Genomic DNA, 16129 nt, shown 5'->3' on the forward strand with positions numbered 1-16129 from the left:
AAAGCCAGCACCTGCATTGCTCCAATTCATTGCTCCATCCTCCCATGCCCAGCTATAAGGAACCTGCCTCTCTCCACAAGGGTCCACTGGTTCTGTTGGACTCATAAAGAGAATGCTAATCTCCAGGTCCTGAAAACCTTACACCCTTGACATCTGCAGTATCCCTTTGGCTATGTAAGGTACCATATTTGCAGGTTCCTGGGACTAGAACACCTTTGGGGGAGCATGTCTTGTCTATTACATAGTTACAACACAAATGAGAAGATAATGCTAGGAAAGAATGAATGTGGGAGATCTCACCTGCTGGGGGATAACAGAGTGTCTAGGGAAGGGGAATACAAAGAGGAGGGGTCCAGAAATGTGCCTCCAAGCCAGGCATTGTGGAACATACCTGAAGTCAGGAAGCAGGAGGACCATTGTAGTTGAAAGCTTTTTATGCATTCCGTGAGTTCCCCCTGGACGAGTTTCTCTCTACCCACTGGGACCCTACAGGTACTTATAAGATAACCACTCAGAGACTTAATATATAATTGTTTGGCCAATGGCTTAGTGCTATTACTGGATAACTCTGTTTCTTATACAAATTAATCCATTTCTACTAATCTGCGTATCATCACATGGCTGTGGCTTACCGGTGATGCCCTGGTATCTTACCTCTCCAGCAGCTACATGGTGATTCCTCAACCCTGCCTTTTCTCTCTCTCTACCTACCTCTGTTCGGATTTCCTGCCTGGATTTACTTTACTTAGCCACTGGCCAAAACACCTTTATTCATCAACTAATAAAATCAACACATATTTGCAGCATACAGAAGAACATCCCACATCAGACCATGAATTGAGGCCAGTCTGAGCCAAACAATGAGATCCTGTCTCAAAAACTGAAAAACCAATCAAGCGGTGGTGGCACAGACCTTTAATCCCAGCACTTGGAAGGCAGAGGCAGGTGGATCTCTGTGAGTTTAAGGCCAGCCTGGTCTACAGAGAGAGTTCCAGGACAGCCAGGGCTACACAGAGAAATCCTGTCTCTAAAAACCAAAACAAACAAACAAAAAAGAAGAAACTGAAAAACCAGAACTGCATCCCCAAGAAAGGAACCATCCCTCCCCAAGCCAAGTCCCCTTCTATGACCTTGGCTACTGTCAGCTGGGTCCTGGTGCCTCTGGAATGTCCCTGTCACTCTCAACCCACACCAGTCTACTCTAGTACAAAGAGAGTATGGGAAGCCTTCTCCCTTAGCCATCTGAAAGTCAGACTAGGGCCTTGAACACAGCTCTGCCTGCAAGTACAGATAAGGAGCACCAAGGGTGTCTTCCTTGGATGCTGTAAGGAGGTGCCTGTGCAGCCTATAGACACCAGTACCCAGGGCCTGGCTCACCTCCTGCAGGTGCCTGTTACCATCCTTTCATATTTGGTCCCAAGGTTACAGATGCTCTTATTTTGCCATAGAATTGATTCCTGTATGTGACCCACAGACTCCATGCCACAGAGCCTCCTGAAAAGTAAAGTCACTCAAGGAGCATTTGGCCAACCACAGAACCTTTCTCTAGTTCTCTGGGTCCTGAAGAAAGTACTGGTTTGCATTAGGAGACTAGACAACCTATCCACATGCCTTGAGACTAGAGTAACTGCATAATTTTCATGGGTGGGCATTTGCTCTATCTGCAGGAGGCAAAGGACTCACTCAGGAATCCATTCAAAAAAAGAAAACAAAACAATGTCTCTACTTCTAACACAAATCTAATGTCAGTTATTTCAAAATGTATATGTGTGTGTGCATGTGTGTTTGTCAAATAAACTTGGGTTTTTTTCACAAGCACATCTATAATCCCAGCATTAAGAAGGCTGAGGCAGGAGGATCACAAGTTTGAAGCTAACCTGAGCTATATAATGAGAATCTGGCAAACAAGAGAGAAGAGGAGATGAGAGAACAGGAGAGGAGAAGGGAGGGGAGGGGAGGGAAGGGAGGGGAAGAAGAGAGAAAAAGAGAGATGAGAGAAAAGAGGAAAAAGAGAGGAAAGAAAGAAAAAGAGAAAGAGAGAAATGGAAGAAAGGAGGAGGGGAGAAAGGAAAGAAGGGAGAGGAAAGTTCTTTTTCAGCGAGGACCGCTCTGTGAATCTGCTGGTGTAAGTCAGGAGTCCTCATGCTTTCTCTGTAAAGGGACAGACAACAAACACCCTCAGCTTTACAAACCTCACATTCTGCACTGTGCTTACCCAACCATGCCCTTGCAGCACGAGAAGCCAGAGACAATAGGTAATAAAACTAGTAAGCCAACAAAACTTAAATTTTCCAAGGGAAGTGGTCCCCTTTCCAGGACAATGGGCTGTAGTCACACTGGAAATCAGGTTCCTAAGTCAATATGAAATTAAAACAACTAAATGCTGTCAGAGTCACCGGGGCCACACAACACACATGAACAGAAACTAATGAACCCTGTGTGTATAAACCAGTGTAGGTGTGGATCCATGATCGCACGTGTGGCAGCCTGTACAGGTAGCTCCAGGAGGCATAATCTAGACAGTGACAGCACCTCCATTCTCATGGAAAGGTCTAGAAAACTCCATCTGCAACACTGGGCATGTTCCACCCCTTAAGAGCCACCACAAGCAGCCCGAGATTGAATTAGGTCATCAGGCTCTTGGAAGCTCCTGTACATACTGAGTCATCTCACCTAGAGCCCTAGCAAGACATTTTAAAACAAAGCACACAATTCAACCCCAGTCTTATTAAGGGAAATGCAAATTAAAGCTACACTGAGGTGATTTTTTTCGAACTGGAAGGACCTCAGGTATTGGATAAACACATTTGTGAGGTCCTGGGGAAACAGGTAGTCTCGTCCATCCATTGCCAAAGGTGGGTGGGTGACTCTGCCTCACTCCTGTGGAGTTACCAGGCCACAAAATGACAAGTGTGTGCTCTCCTGGATCCTGTACTAGAATTCTAAGAATTTGCCCTAAGGAAACTCTTACCCACTTGTAAGACAACACGTGTCTATCTGATGCAGCAGTGTTCTTTCCAGCAAAAAGCTGGAAACCACCCAAATGTCCATTAGGTTAATGAAATTCGATGAAGCTGGGGAAGGCAGGGAATGCTTTCTACAAATCTTTATGGAAACACCTCTAAGACATACCAGTGAGAAAAACTAGTTGTGGGTCAGTGTGTATTCTTTTTTTATGATTACATTTTATTATATTTTTATTTTATTTACTTATTTTTATTACATATACAGTGTTCTATCTGAATATTTGTCTGCACGACAGAAGAAGACACCAGATCTCATGATAGATGGTTGTGAGCCACCATGTGGTCACTGGGAATTGAACTCAGGACCTCTGGAAGAGCAGTCAGGACTCTTAACCTCTGAGCCATCTCTCCAGCCGCAGTGTGTATTCTTATGAACCAATATTTTCATTAAATTCTGCAAAAGCACACAAAAATATCTGTGTTTTCATACATGAAGGACTGAGTCTGAAAAGTACTTCTGGACCTGGACAATGGGAAAGGACAACTTTGATAGATGTGGCATAGGATAGCCGTTCACAGGAGTCTTTCCATGTCACACTTTTTCCTTTTATTTTCTTTTTACTTTTTGCTTTTTTTTTTTTGAGACAGTTTCTCTGTGTCGCTTTGGAGCTCTGTAGACCAGGCTGACCTCGAACCCACAGAGATCTGCCTGCCTCTCAAGCGCTGGGATTAAATGTGTGTGCCACGACTGCCCAGCCCCTGTCACACTTATTCATGTGGATAAGCCTGAACACATTACCAACTCAAAAAACTCTAAGCCAGGCATGGTGAAGTGCCTGGAATCCCAGCACTCAGGAGGCAGAGGAAGACAGTGTTTAGAATTCCAGGCTGGCCTGGGTTACATAGCAAACCCCTGCCTTTAAAACATGAATGACGGCAGAGGAGATGGCTGAGTCAGGAAAGCAAGCGTGAGAACGAGGGCCTGAACCCACATAAAGCGCAGTGACATGCTGCAACTCAGTGAGAGATGGGAGGGGAGAGACAGCGGGTCCTTGGGAGCTTGCTGCCAGCTAGTCCAGCCCAGTTAGTGAAGTCCTAGCTTTTCCTACATTTTCTTTTTCTTATTTATTTTATTTTTATAGGTATTGAGACAGGGTCTCACTACCTAGCCCTCTCCAACCTGGAATTTGTTGTACGGACCAACTGGCTTCAAATTCACAGACATTCACCTACCTCTGCCTCCCAAGTGCCCAGATTAAAGGTAGGAGCTGCCACACCCAGCAAGGGGATCCTGCTTGGAAGGTGCCTGAGAAATGACACTGGGAATTGTCCTCTGACCTCCCTACACACGAATCCACATCCACACAAGAGCATGCTCACAAGCACCCTTGTCTAATAAAAGAATGAATCGATGTTTTAAATTTAAATTCAATTAAAAAACAAAGATATTTTCATACTATTATAAACAAAAATGTTTTTCTTTGAGGTAACCTCGCCAATATTTCATCCTCAATTTCATCTGTAAATATAATGAAACTCAAATGAGTTGCTCGCAATAAAAAGAAGCCAGAAGAACAAAAAAAGAATCTATGCTGTGGCCGATGAGATGGCTCAGCGGATAAAAAGACACTTGCTGCCAAGCTTGATGGCTTGAGCTCCATCACACAAGTTCAGTCAGTGGAATTAACTCTAGATGCTGTCCCCTGACCTCCACACACATGCTGCAGCCTGTGCACGCCTATGCAACCACATAACACATGAAAGTAAATAAGTAAATGCAATAAAACATTTTAAATAATTTTGCTCCAATTTTGACAAAATGTGGGGTCACTGAGACAGCTCAACAGGTAAGTGCACTTGCCACCAGGCCTGAGGATCCAGGAATCTGAGTTCATCACCTTAACCCACGCGCGGTGGAAGGAGAGAGCCGACTCCTCCTGCTAGTTGTCCTCTGACCAACACAGAGAGAGAGGGGGGGGGGAGGGAGAGCGAGAGGGAGAGGGAGAGGGAGGGAGGTTGGGAGGGAGGGAGAAAATAAATAAATCAAAAAAAAAACACCACTACAAAATGCAAATTAATCTACAGAGACACAAAGCAGACTAGCTGACCAGCAGGCAGATTACAAGGGGTATGAAAAACCTTTGTGTCTGGTGGATTTTTATGGTATACTGTGTTCATGATGCCAAAATAAACCAGGTGCTCATTCTCTCCCCTCCTTTCCCTCCCTCCCTCCTTCCCTCCCTCCCCCCCCCCTCTCTCTCTCTCTCTCTCTCTCTCTCTCTCTGTTGTTTAATTTGGGTTTGGTTGTCTGGTTGTTCTCTTTAGATTTGGTTTTGGGGAGCTGGAGAGATGGCTCAGTGGTCATGCTTGCTAATTGCTCTAACAGAAGACCTGGCTTTAGTTCCCAGCACCCACAGCAGGGGCTCATAATTATTTGTAACTCCAGTTGCAGGGGATCTGATGCCTTCCGGCCTCTGTGGGCACCTGAGCATATCTAAAACTTATTTAGTCACTCATACATAAATTGTGTAGAGAATGAGAGCATCTCCCACAGGCTCCTGTGTTTGAATTCTTGGTCCCCAGCTGGTGGAACTGTTTGAGAAGAATGAGAAAGTGTGGCCTTGCTGGAGAACCTGTGTCACTGGGGGAGGCTCTGAGAGCCTTGAAAGACTGGAGGCGTTCCCAGTGTGCCTCTGCCTCCCACCTACAGATCAAGATGTGAGCTCTCAGCTACTTCCATTGCCATGGCTTTGCTGTGAATTCTAACCCTCTGAAATGCTTTCTTTTATAAGTTTCTTGGCCATGGAGTTTTGTCACAGGAATAGAAAAATAACTAAGACAATAAATTAAAAAATGAATGTCTTTTTTTTTTTTTTTTTGGTTTCTTACGAGACAGGGTTTCTCTGTATTGTTTTGGAGGCTATCGGTCCAGCCCGGCCTCGAACTCACAGAGATCTGCCTGCCTCTGCCTCCCGAGTGCTGGGATTGAATGTCTTTTTTTTTTAAGATTAAAAATGTTTAATGTGCATGGTTGTGAGCCTGGATGAACATGTGTATACCGCCTGTGTTCAGGAGTCCTCAGAGACCAGAAAAAGGTTTTGGATCCCCAGCAACTGGAGTTACAGGAAGTTGTGAGTCACCGTGCAGGGCTGGGAACAGAACTGAGGTTCACTATTTAGAGCAGTAAATGTGCTGAACCACCAAGCCATCCCTCCAGTCTAGTAAATGTGCTGAACCACCAAGCCATCCCCCCAGTCTAGGCTGTGTGTTGTTTGTTTGTTTGATTTTTTTTTTAGACAGGGTTTCTATGTGTAGCTTTGGAACCTGTCCTGGGGCTCACTCTGTAGACCAGACTGGCCTCGAACTCACAGAGATCCACCTGCCTCTGCCTCCTGAGTGCTGGGATTAAAGGCATGCACAAACAGCCACCCAGATATTTTTAATATGTGCAATTGGTTGTCAGTAAAATATGTTAAGGTGAATTTCATCTTTTTCATTTTAATTTCATCTTATTACATTTTATAATGTATATAATATATATACATATATAATATTGGGGCAGTAATTACATGTAAATTTAAAAACAGTTATATCTGCATTGGAGTTTGCATAGTCAAAATATTTCTCACTGAAAAAGACCTGTAATCACATAGAAATCAATTTCAAACCCAATTACAGCCTTAGACACTTATCTGCTACATTGTACTGCCCCCTGCTGTAAGTAAATGATGTTACACCCTTGACCTCCAGAGTAAACATACACACACAAGATCAGAAAAATTAGAACCTCTCTCCAAGGGTGTTGGGGGGGTTGTCAGAGCACATGAGCCAAGGGTAAAAAGGGTAGCTCAAGGTCTTTCCTGATCTTTCTATCGTGCCAGCTTCAAAAAAGACAAAATAGGAACCATTCAAAGCTGTGAAATAAAAACAAGAATGAGGAGCTGGGGAGATGGCACAGCTGTTTAGGCACAAATTGCTCTTCAGGGGACCCTAGTTCAATCCCCAGCACCGACACAGAGGCTCACAACCATCTACAACTCCTGCAGTGTCAAGGTATCTGATGTCCTCTGTGCAGGCAAAATTTTCATACATTCTAAAATATTAATACATAAAATAAAACTTTAAGCAGGGGGGAAAGTGAAACCAATAGGCCAAACTGTGAACTTGAACCCCAGGCACCTGGAAGGCCCATGAGGACACGGGTAGAAAATGGTTTCCTGGAACCCAGCACGCCTCCATTTCCTTCCTGGCAAGTCAGAACTTAAAGTGCAGCCTTTTGTCAGCCAGCTTTGCAAGGAAAGTTTGCTGTAAGAACTGTTCATGCTGCATTCCAAAGGGTCCTGAAACACTGGGTCCAAGGTGCCCGGAGACAGAGACTTTTAGACCTTGTCTGTTGGCTGTGGTGTCCACACACTGATGAGTCAGATCATTGCTTCTGTTTAAGATATGCTATGACACTCACCTAAGAATTCACTCATGTCAAATTCTGCTCTGTGGTGGTGTCCAGTCAAAGGCAAGGACCCAGCCTACAGGGGTAAGCAATGGGTCCAGGACAATCCCAGAACCTAAGAACAAGCTCATAATGACCACAAATAAGCCAACACCTTATAAACACTACCCCCACCGTAATCCATTCTCTGCTTCCACATATAAAACTCATAGCAGCCGGGCAGTGGTAGCACACGCCTTTAATCCCAGCACTCGGGAGGCAGAGGCAGGCGGATCTCTGTGAGTTTGAGTCCGGGCTGGACTGACAGCCTCCAAAACAATACAGAGAAAGCCTGTCTCATAAAACCAAAAAAAAACTCATAGCAATGTTATTTAGTCCTACAGAGAGAGGGAGAGAGAAGAAGGGAAATAGAACATGTCCAGAGAGTCTTCTCCTTGAGAAGAACGTCAGAGCAGGGTTTGGCCGCTCCAGCTAACCCCAGCACTCAGGGGGCTGAGGCAGGAGGTAAGGTTTGAAGACAGCCTGACCTACATAGTGAAACCTTGCTTTAAACAAAAAAGATGGGAGAAGGTGTTTGGAATGGGGTACACTAAGGTTCCAGTCTGTCTCTATAATAAACATCTCTGGAACTCAGTTTTGTCATCTATAAAAATGGGAAAAATAGCAGTGATTTTTTTGCATAGGATTATTTTGAGAAAGATCAAAAGGTACTTATAAAAGCCTCTTTGCACAGAGCCTGGCACAGGCCAGGTACTCTGTGTTATTGTTATTATTGCCATTATCATTCTCATCATCATTATTATTATTTTGCAACAGAGTTTCTCTGTGTAGCCCTGTCTGTCCTGGAACTCACTCTGTAGACTTGGCTGGCCTTGAACTCAAAGATCTGCCTGTTTCTGTCTCCCGAGTGCTGGTGTTAAAGGCCTGGGCCACAAGGTCCAGGTAGTCATCATTATTTTTATTTTGGGTTTTGTGTGTTTGTTTGTTTGTTTGTTTGTTTAAGGCAAGGTCTTGTTAAGGAACCCAGGTTGGCTTCCAACTCGATGCCTGAGCCTGAGCCCAAGTGCTGGGACTGTAGGCATGTGCCTCCATGCCCCACAGCAGTGATTAACCTACTACTCATAAAATGTCTGAAAATGTGGTAATTGGCTCTCAGGCACGGGATCTACCATACCTCACAACATAATCAGACCTCCCACAGACTCCCTGGTGCCTCGGGGTCGCTACCCCTGCCCCTGTCCCTCCCTCCCTCCTTTCTCACCCCAGCCCCAGGATGACCAATCTTCTTGATTAACAACAGCCTGAAGTTTTTCCTTCAAAAGGAACGATAAGCCTGCAGTTTGGGATGTGACCACTAGAGGTCTCCTGTGAGACAAGACAGAAGGTGCTCCTGAGGTTAAGATCAATGACCAGTTGAGCTAGGTTTGACTCACTACCTCATTAATTACTAGCTTTGGTTACATGGGTAACTTAAACGTCTCTGCAACACAGTTTGTTTGTAAATTTAGGACAATAAAACTCCTGTAGTTAGTAAACCAATAAGTACAAAGGTATGTGAAGAGGAGGACCTAAGATACTTTTTCAACAATGACTTTAATAAATATCCGCCTGCCTCTGCCTTCCGAGTGCTGGAATTAAAGGCGGGCATCACCATATTTTGATATGCAGAAGGTGAAAGGAATAGTGTGTCCGAAGATGCTCTGGAGGGTGTTGGTGCAGAACCGGCAGGAAGCATGGATGAATGTGCTGGTTAGTTTTTATCAACTTGAGCCAAACTAGAGTTGCCTGGAAAGAACTTCAACTGAGACTAGCCTCCATCTGATTGGCCTGAAGATAAGTCTGTGGGGTCCTTTTCTTGATTAAAGGTTGTTGTGAGAGGGCCCAGCCCACTGGGGACCGTGCTACCTCTGGGTTGATGGTCTGGGTTGTATAAGAAAGCAGGCTGAACCAGGCTCAGAGAGCAAGCCAGTAAGCACCGCTCCTCCATAGCTTCTGCTTCTGTTCCTGCCTCCGGTTCCTTCCTTAGTTTTCCTTGATGAACTATATGACCTGTAAGGCAAAATAAGTCCTTCTTTCCCCCAAGATGCTTTTGATCATGCGGTTAATCACAGTAACAGAAACCAAACTAGGACAATGTGGTTTTTTTTTCTCGTCATTGTTGGTTTTTTGTTTGTTTGTTTTCCAGTTTTTACTTAGTTTTTATTCATAATCATAAACTTAACTCTGCAATCCAGATAGACTTGGAGGAGGATGAGGAAAATATGGAACCCAAAGAATTTCAATGAGTGCAGAGACGACAGGGCATTGCGAGCAGATGGGGTTCGGGGTGCGGGGGCGAGGGGAATGCGAGGATGAGGGGGATGCTCTGCTGAGCTACAGAAGGAATGGTCTGGTGGGTAAGAAGCCCGCAAGTCAGAAGAATTAGAGTTGCCCCCAGTCAGAAATGGCGATCTTCTTGCTGGTCTTGCCGTTCCTGGACCCGAAACGCTCCATGGCCTCCACAATGTTCGTGCCTTCTTTCACCTTCCCAAAGACCATGCTTGCCATCCAGCCACTCGGTCTTGGCGGTGCAGATAAAAAACTGGGAACCATTTGTGTTTGGTCCAGCATTTGCCATGGATAACATGCCAGGACCTGTGTGCTTCAGGATGAAGTTCTCATCCTCAAACTTCTCTCCGTAGATGGACCTGCCGCCAGTGCCATTACGGCGTGTGAAGTCACCACCCTGGCATATGAATCCTGGGATAATTCTGTGAAAGGAGGGACCCTTATATCCAAATCTTTTCTGTCTCTCCAGTGCTCAGAGCACGAAAGTTTTCTGCTGTCTTTGGAACTTTGTCTGCAAATAGCTCGAAGGAGACGAGGCCCAAGGGCTCGCCATCGGCCGTGATGTCGAAGAACACGGTGGGGTTGGCCATGGCTGCAGGAAGAGGCAACAGGGGACAGCAACTGCAAAGCGGGCTCATCATCATCATTGTTGTTATCTAAAATACCCGAGGCTGGCTGGATTTATTTTTAAAACAAACAAACAAACCAAAAACAGGCTTAAGGGTCAGCAAGATGGCTTAGAGGGAAAAGGCACTGCCACAAGACCCAATGACCTAGGTTCGATCCCCAGAACCTACAAGGTGGAAGGAGAGAAGGAATTCCGACAAATTGTCCTCTGACCTCCATACATGTGCCATGGCACATAGAGCCACATACATACAAATAAACAAATATATGTGATTATATGTTTTTAAAGAAAAGGTGTTTGTTTAGCTCACAGTATTGGAGGCCACACAGTGTGAAGCTCCAACAGGAATCTATGACAAATTGTGGGGTGTAGCCAAGAGAAAAGATCACACCTCAAAACACAAAGCCAATACTGAGGTACCACAATCCCTCTGTGAGACACTCTCCCAAATGACTTAAAGATTTGTCACTTGGTCCCATCTCTTAAAGGCCTCATCACTACCAACACCACCATCCTGGGCACTGGGTCTCTAAAACATGAACTTCTGGGTGTGCAGACCTCCAAATCACAATGATGGACATTAACTTTGTGAGCAAACAGCTCCCTCATTGGGTCTGGAGCACAGCTGCACATCAATGCCACATAAATACATAATTTTATATAAACGGAATGGATGCATAAGGAAAGCATCTTCTGCTGTTGTTTGGTTGTCATGGACTGGTTTTCTGAGAGGTCTCACTGTGTCTCCAGGCAAGACTATACAACTTGCAATCCTCCTGCCTCAGCCTCTCAAGTACTGTGATGATGTGTACGTGACACTACACCCAATTTTATTTTCTATTTTTTTAGTAACTGTGATTTTCTTTTCTGTTGGCTTTGCCCTTCATTCCTACAGTACACTCCCTGTAACCTACTACAAATACAATAGCAAGCCAATCCATTCCATTCCATGTTCTCTCTCCCTTCCATCTCCTCTTCCCCTCTTTTCTCCTCCACCTCCTCATTCTTCTCTCTCTGCCTTTCTCTGTGTGTGTGTCTCTCTCTGTGTCTATCTTTCTGTCTGTCTCTCTCTGTCTGTCTGTCTCTGTCTTCCCCCTGCTCTTTTCCCTACATGTAGTCTGTTGTTTTTCTATTTGACACTAGGTCTCATGAAGCCAAGCCAAGGGTGACCTTGAACTCCTGATCCTTTTGCTTCTACTTCTCTAGTACTACCATCACAGGCAAGCACCACCAGGCCCAGTTTTATGTGGTGCTGGAGACTGAAACCCAGACTTCATGCATGCTAAGCAAGCACAGTACTAATGGAACTACACCCCCATCCCCACCATCCCACATACACTCCTCTCTCTTTCTGATAAATTTCTAGGTAATAAACTGGCAAGGATCTGAGGATGGCCTCCCACCAACTTAGGAACTTAGTCCAGAACTCCACAAGAAATAGAATGTGCCCACAAGAGGTGTTTTGGAAGTGCCTTCTTCCCTAGTGAACAATTTCAAGAACTTCGGCTCTGTTAAGCACATGGTTAGTGCATTGTGAAGCTCTTAGGCAAGGACCCAATTGAGTTATGCCTGTGTCCTGGAATCTAAACAACTGTTGTTTGGTTCTGTCTCTGTTGCTTTTTCAGAAAAGGTCTCATTGTATATCTCCAGCTGGCTTTAAACTCCCTATATAACCGAGGCTAGTTTCAAACTCATACTTCCCCTGCTTCAGTTTCCCAAGTGGGATCACAGGCGCATGCCACCATACCTGGCTCAATATCATTGCTCAACCAGCAATTTGCTATGTAGCAATGGCTAGCAAATACATGTCTATGGGGGAAATTTCTTGTTTGCATTAACTGAGGTGAGGAGACTTGCCCACTTTGGGTGGCATCATTCCCTAGGTAGGAGATCTTGAACTGTGTACAAGTGAAGAAAGTAAGCTGACCGTAAGCATGCATGCATTCTTTGCTTTCTACTTTTTGACTATAGGGGTAACGCGTGACCAGCTGTCTCAGACTCCTGTCACTGTAACTTCTCCACAGTACAGACTATAACCTGGAACTGTGAGACAGAGTAAACCCTTTCCACCAAGTTGCTTTTGTCAGGGTGTTCATACTAAGGCAGGGAAGAAGGATTTGGGCTCATCATTTCAGAAGCGTTCATTCACACTTAGCTGGTTCCATTGTTTTGAGGACTATGGCAAGATAGAATGTCATGTAAGAAGGGCATGGTTAAGGAAAACTGCTCACCTCATGACAGCCAGGAAACAGGGAGAGATTGGGAGTGTGATGGCTATTCTTAGATGTCAACTTAACAATTCTGGAATGAACTACAATTGAGGGCACACCTGTGAGAGATTATTTATTTTTGCTTAGTTTGAAGTGGGTGAATCCACTTCTAGTCCAGACCTTTGAAATAGGAAGACACACACCCTTGATCCAGATTAATCTGGGCCACACCTTCTGCAGGAAGCCTATATAAGGACATAGAAGACAGAAGCTTTTTCTCTTCGTCTGCTGGCATTAGAGCCTACTTCTTTGGGATTCTAGCATATACAGAAGACAAGCTGGGACACCCAGTCTTGTGAACTGAGCAACTTCTGGATTCTTGGACTTTCCATTGTTGGATTAGTTGGACTACAGCCTGTAGATGTAGATGGATAGATAGATGATAGATAGATAGATAATAGATTTTCTCTACAAGTTCTGTTACTCTAGAGAACCCTGATGAATACAGACAGAATAAGGACACACCTCCAGTGACTGTTTCTTTCATTTCTACCTCCTAGTTTCCACTATTTCTTAGTAATACCATACAATACAAACACACCAATGGGTTAATATTTTGGCTAGAGCCCTCAGTACCCAATCTCCAGTGTTGGAGACCAATCTTTCAACACATGAGCTTCATTTTAGGATACTTCCTACCCAAGCATAAGTATCTAGTTTTCCCAGCACATTTTGTATGCTAAAATTATGTTAATATTATGCCTTCCCCATATGTTCTGATACCTAATAAGACAAGCCCCCTCCCTAGTTTTCATTTTCATTTTCCTTAACTATTTTCAATCATCCCCCCCCCCTTTTTTGACATGGTCTTGCTATGTAGCTCTGGCTGATCTAGAACTCACTATGTAGACCAATCTGGCCGGAAACTCCCCTGCCTCTGCTTCCCAAGTGCTGGGATTAAAGGGATACACCACAATACCCAGAAATCATTACTTATTACTAATTATTACTATTTCTGATGATCTTTAGCTTTTAAAACCTAATTTCATAAGAATTTCATTATACTGATATTTTACTTTGAAGAGAATTGATGTTTCAGCTATGTCAAGTCTCTCACACAGAGAAGTTATCTTTCCACTTGTTCATACTGCAAGCCCTTCATAAATGCTTACAATTTTCTTTTTATAAATCCTGTGTCTTTATAGCTCAATTGATTCCCAAGCATGTTCTTTTATTGCACTTATGATTGTAATACTATTCCCATTTCTATTTCCATTTTAAAAGCCATTGATGTATGTACAGTCATCCCACAGTATCCACAAGACTGAGTCCAAGATTGCCAGGGATAATGACATTCACAGGAGCTCAAGCTAATAATATAAAATGGCTAGGATTTGCATATAACCTACACGTATACAACTTAAATCACCTCTAGCTGATAATACCAAATACAAAAGACAATGTAGGTTCTACGTGAACACCTGTTTACTTTATTGTTTAATGAATAATGACAAGAAAAATATCTGGATATGTTCAGTGTAGATGTATTTTTCCGGGATCTGGAGAAACAGCTCGGTGGTTAAGAGCACTCACTACTCTTCCAGAGGGCCTGAGTTCAGTACCCAGCACCTAAGTCAGACAGCTCATAACTCCTGTATCTTCAGCTCCTGGGGACATGACCACCCTCTTTTCCACAGTTGGTTGAATCTATAGCTGCAGACATTTGTCCATGTGTATATTAGGAACACTTTATGGCACATACTCAGGTATGGGTTAGAAGTGGGGTCAGAACATCATTTGTTTTGGTTTGCTTGTTTATTGCAGTGTTGGGAATGGAGTCAGGGCAAGCATCCATACACACTATACAAGTACCACTGAGCACCGTCCCAGCCTTAAACTCATTTCTTTATAATGTCATACAAATGTATAGACTTTATACAAATTTAACTTTTATTTTAAGCTCCCTTCCTTTATGTCAAGTTGAAGAAATTCAGTCCCATCTGGCTTGTTCCAGGCTTTCTCTAGAGTGGATTTAAGTTCCGCTGAGTTCACATAGTGCCAGGAACATTGTGTGTCCTAGCTGGTATCCCCTGAGCTGGCCATGGTATCAAGGAGTCCCATCTCTTGTCCTCAGTGTCTCTACTGCATTGTTCCTCTTTCCTTTCCCAACTCTGTCTTTCTCCTTCTCTGTACATGTCCCTCTCTGTGTCCCTCTATTTATCTGTCTATCTATTGCTTATCATCTGCCTATCTCTGTCTTAATCTGTTTGATGTCTCTCTAACATAGTGGTTCTCAACCCTGTTCTCAGTCATGACCCCTTTGAAAAACCTCTAACTCCAAAATATATTTAGATTATGATTCATTAAAATAGAAAAATTACTTATGAAGTAGCAACAAAAATAGTTTTATGGGGGTGTCATGACAACATGAGGAACTGTATTAAAGGGTAACAGCATTAGGAAGGTTGAGGACAATTGCTCTAGTAGGATGCACAAACCAGGTGTCTTGGTTATTACTCTATTGCTGTGAAGAGACACTGTGGTTGCCTTACTTAGGATTTCTATTGCTATGATGAAACATCACGACCAAAAAGAAAGTTGGGGAGGAAAGGGTTTATTTGGCTTACACTTCCATATCACTGTTCATCATCAGAGGAAGTCAGGACAGGAACTCAAGCAGGGCAGGATCCTAGAGTCAGGAGCTGATGCAGAGGCCATGTAACAAGCTTACTGGCTTGTTCCCCATGACCTGCTCAGCTGGCCTTCTTAAAAAATCCAGGACCAGCCAAGAGCTGTTGGTGCACACCTGTAATCCCAGCTCTTAGGAAGCAGAAGCAGGAGGATATCAACCTGGGTTACTAAGTGAGTTCCAGGACAGCTAGACTGTTATACAGAGAAACCCTGTCTCAAAAAAAAAAAAAAGAGCCCAGGACCACCAGCCTAGGGTGGCACCATCCTCAATGGACTGAGTCCTCCCCTATCAATCTCCAATTAAAACATGCCCCACAGTCTTGCCTGCAGCCTGATCTTATGGAGATATTTTCTTAATTGAGGGTCCCTCTTCTCAGATTGACATAAAACTTTCCAGCACAATGGTCAAGGCATTTAGTGTCTTACTTACAGTTTCAGAGGATTAGTTCCTGATCATCATGGCAGGAAGCAGACAGACATGGTGCTGTAGCAGTAGCTGAGAGCTTTACATCCTGATCCACAGGCAGCAGGAAGAGAGAGAAAGCGGTACTGTAACTGCTATGGGCTTTTAAAACCTCAAAGCCTACCCCTGCTAGCATACCTCCTTCAATAAGCTCCCACAGCCAAACCCTTCCCAAACAGTTCCATTAATTGGGAACCAAACATTCAAATATGTGAGCTTATTGGAGCTCATTCTCATTCAAACCACCACACTAGCTAGATAAATTACAAAACAATAGGAGTCTATTTGGAGGCTGGGAGTGAAGTTCAGGGATAGAACACCTGCCTAGCATGCTCAAGGAGGCCATGAGTTAAATCTCTAGGACCATAAGATGGGGGAGGGGAGTAGATATAT

General features: G+C 44.0%; 1 pseudogene; it reads right to left on the reverse strand.

Moving 5' to 3' along the window:
* Positions 1–9837: 9837 nt before the first annotated feature.
* LOC101829216 lies at positions 9838–10334 on the reverse strand (annotated as a pseudogene).
* Between the last annotated feature and the right edge of the window lie 5795 nt (positions 10335–16129).

The sequence above is a fragment of the Mesocricetus auratus genome, unplaced genomic scaffold (genome assembly GCF_017639785.1).
Source record: "Mesocricetus auratus isolate SY011 unplaced genomic scaffold, BCM_Maur_2.0 Super-Scaffold_4256, whole genome shotgun sequence".
NCBI lineage: Eukaryota > Metazoa > Chordata > Mammalia > Rodentia > Cricetidae > Mesocricetus > Mesocricetus auratus.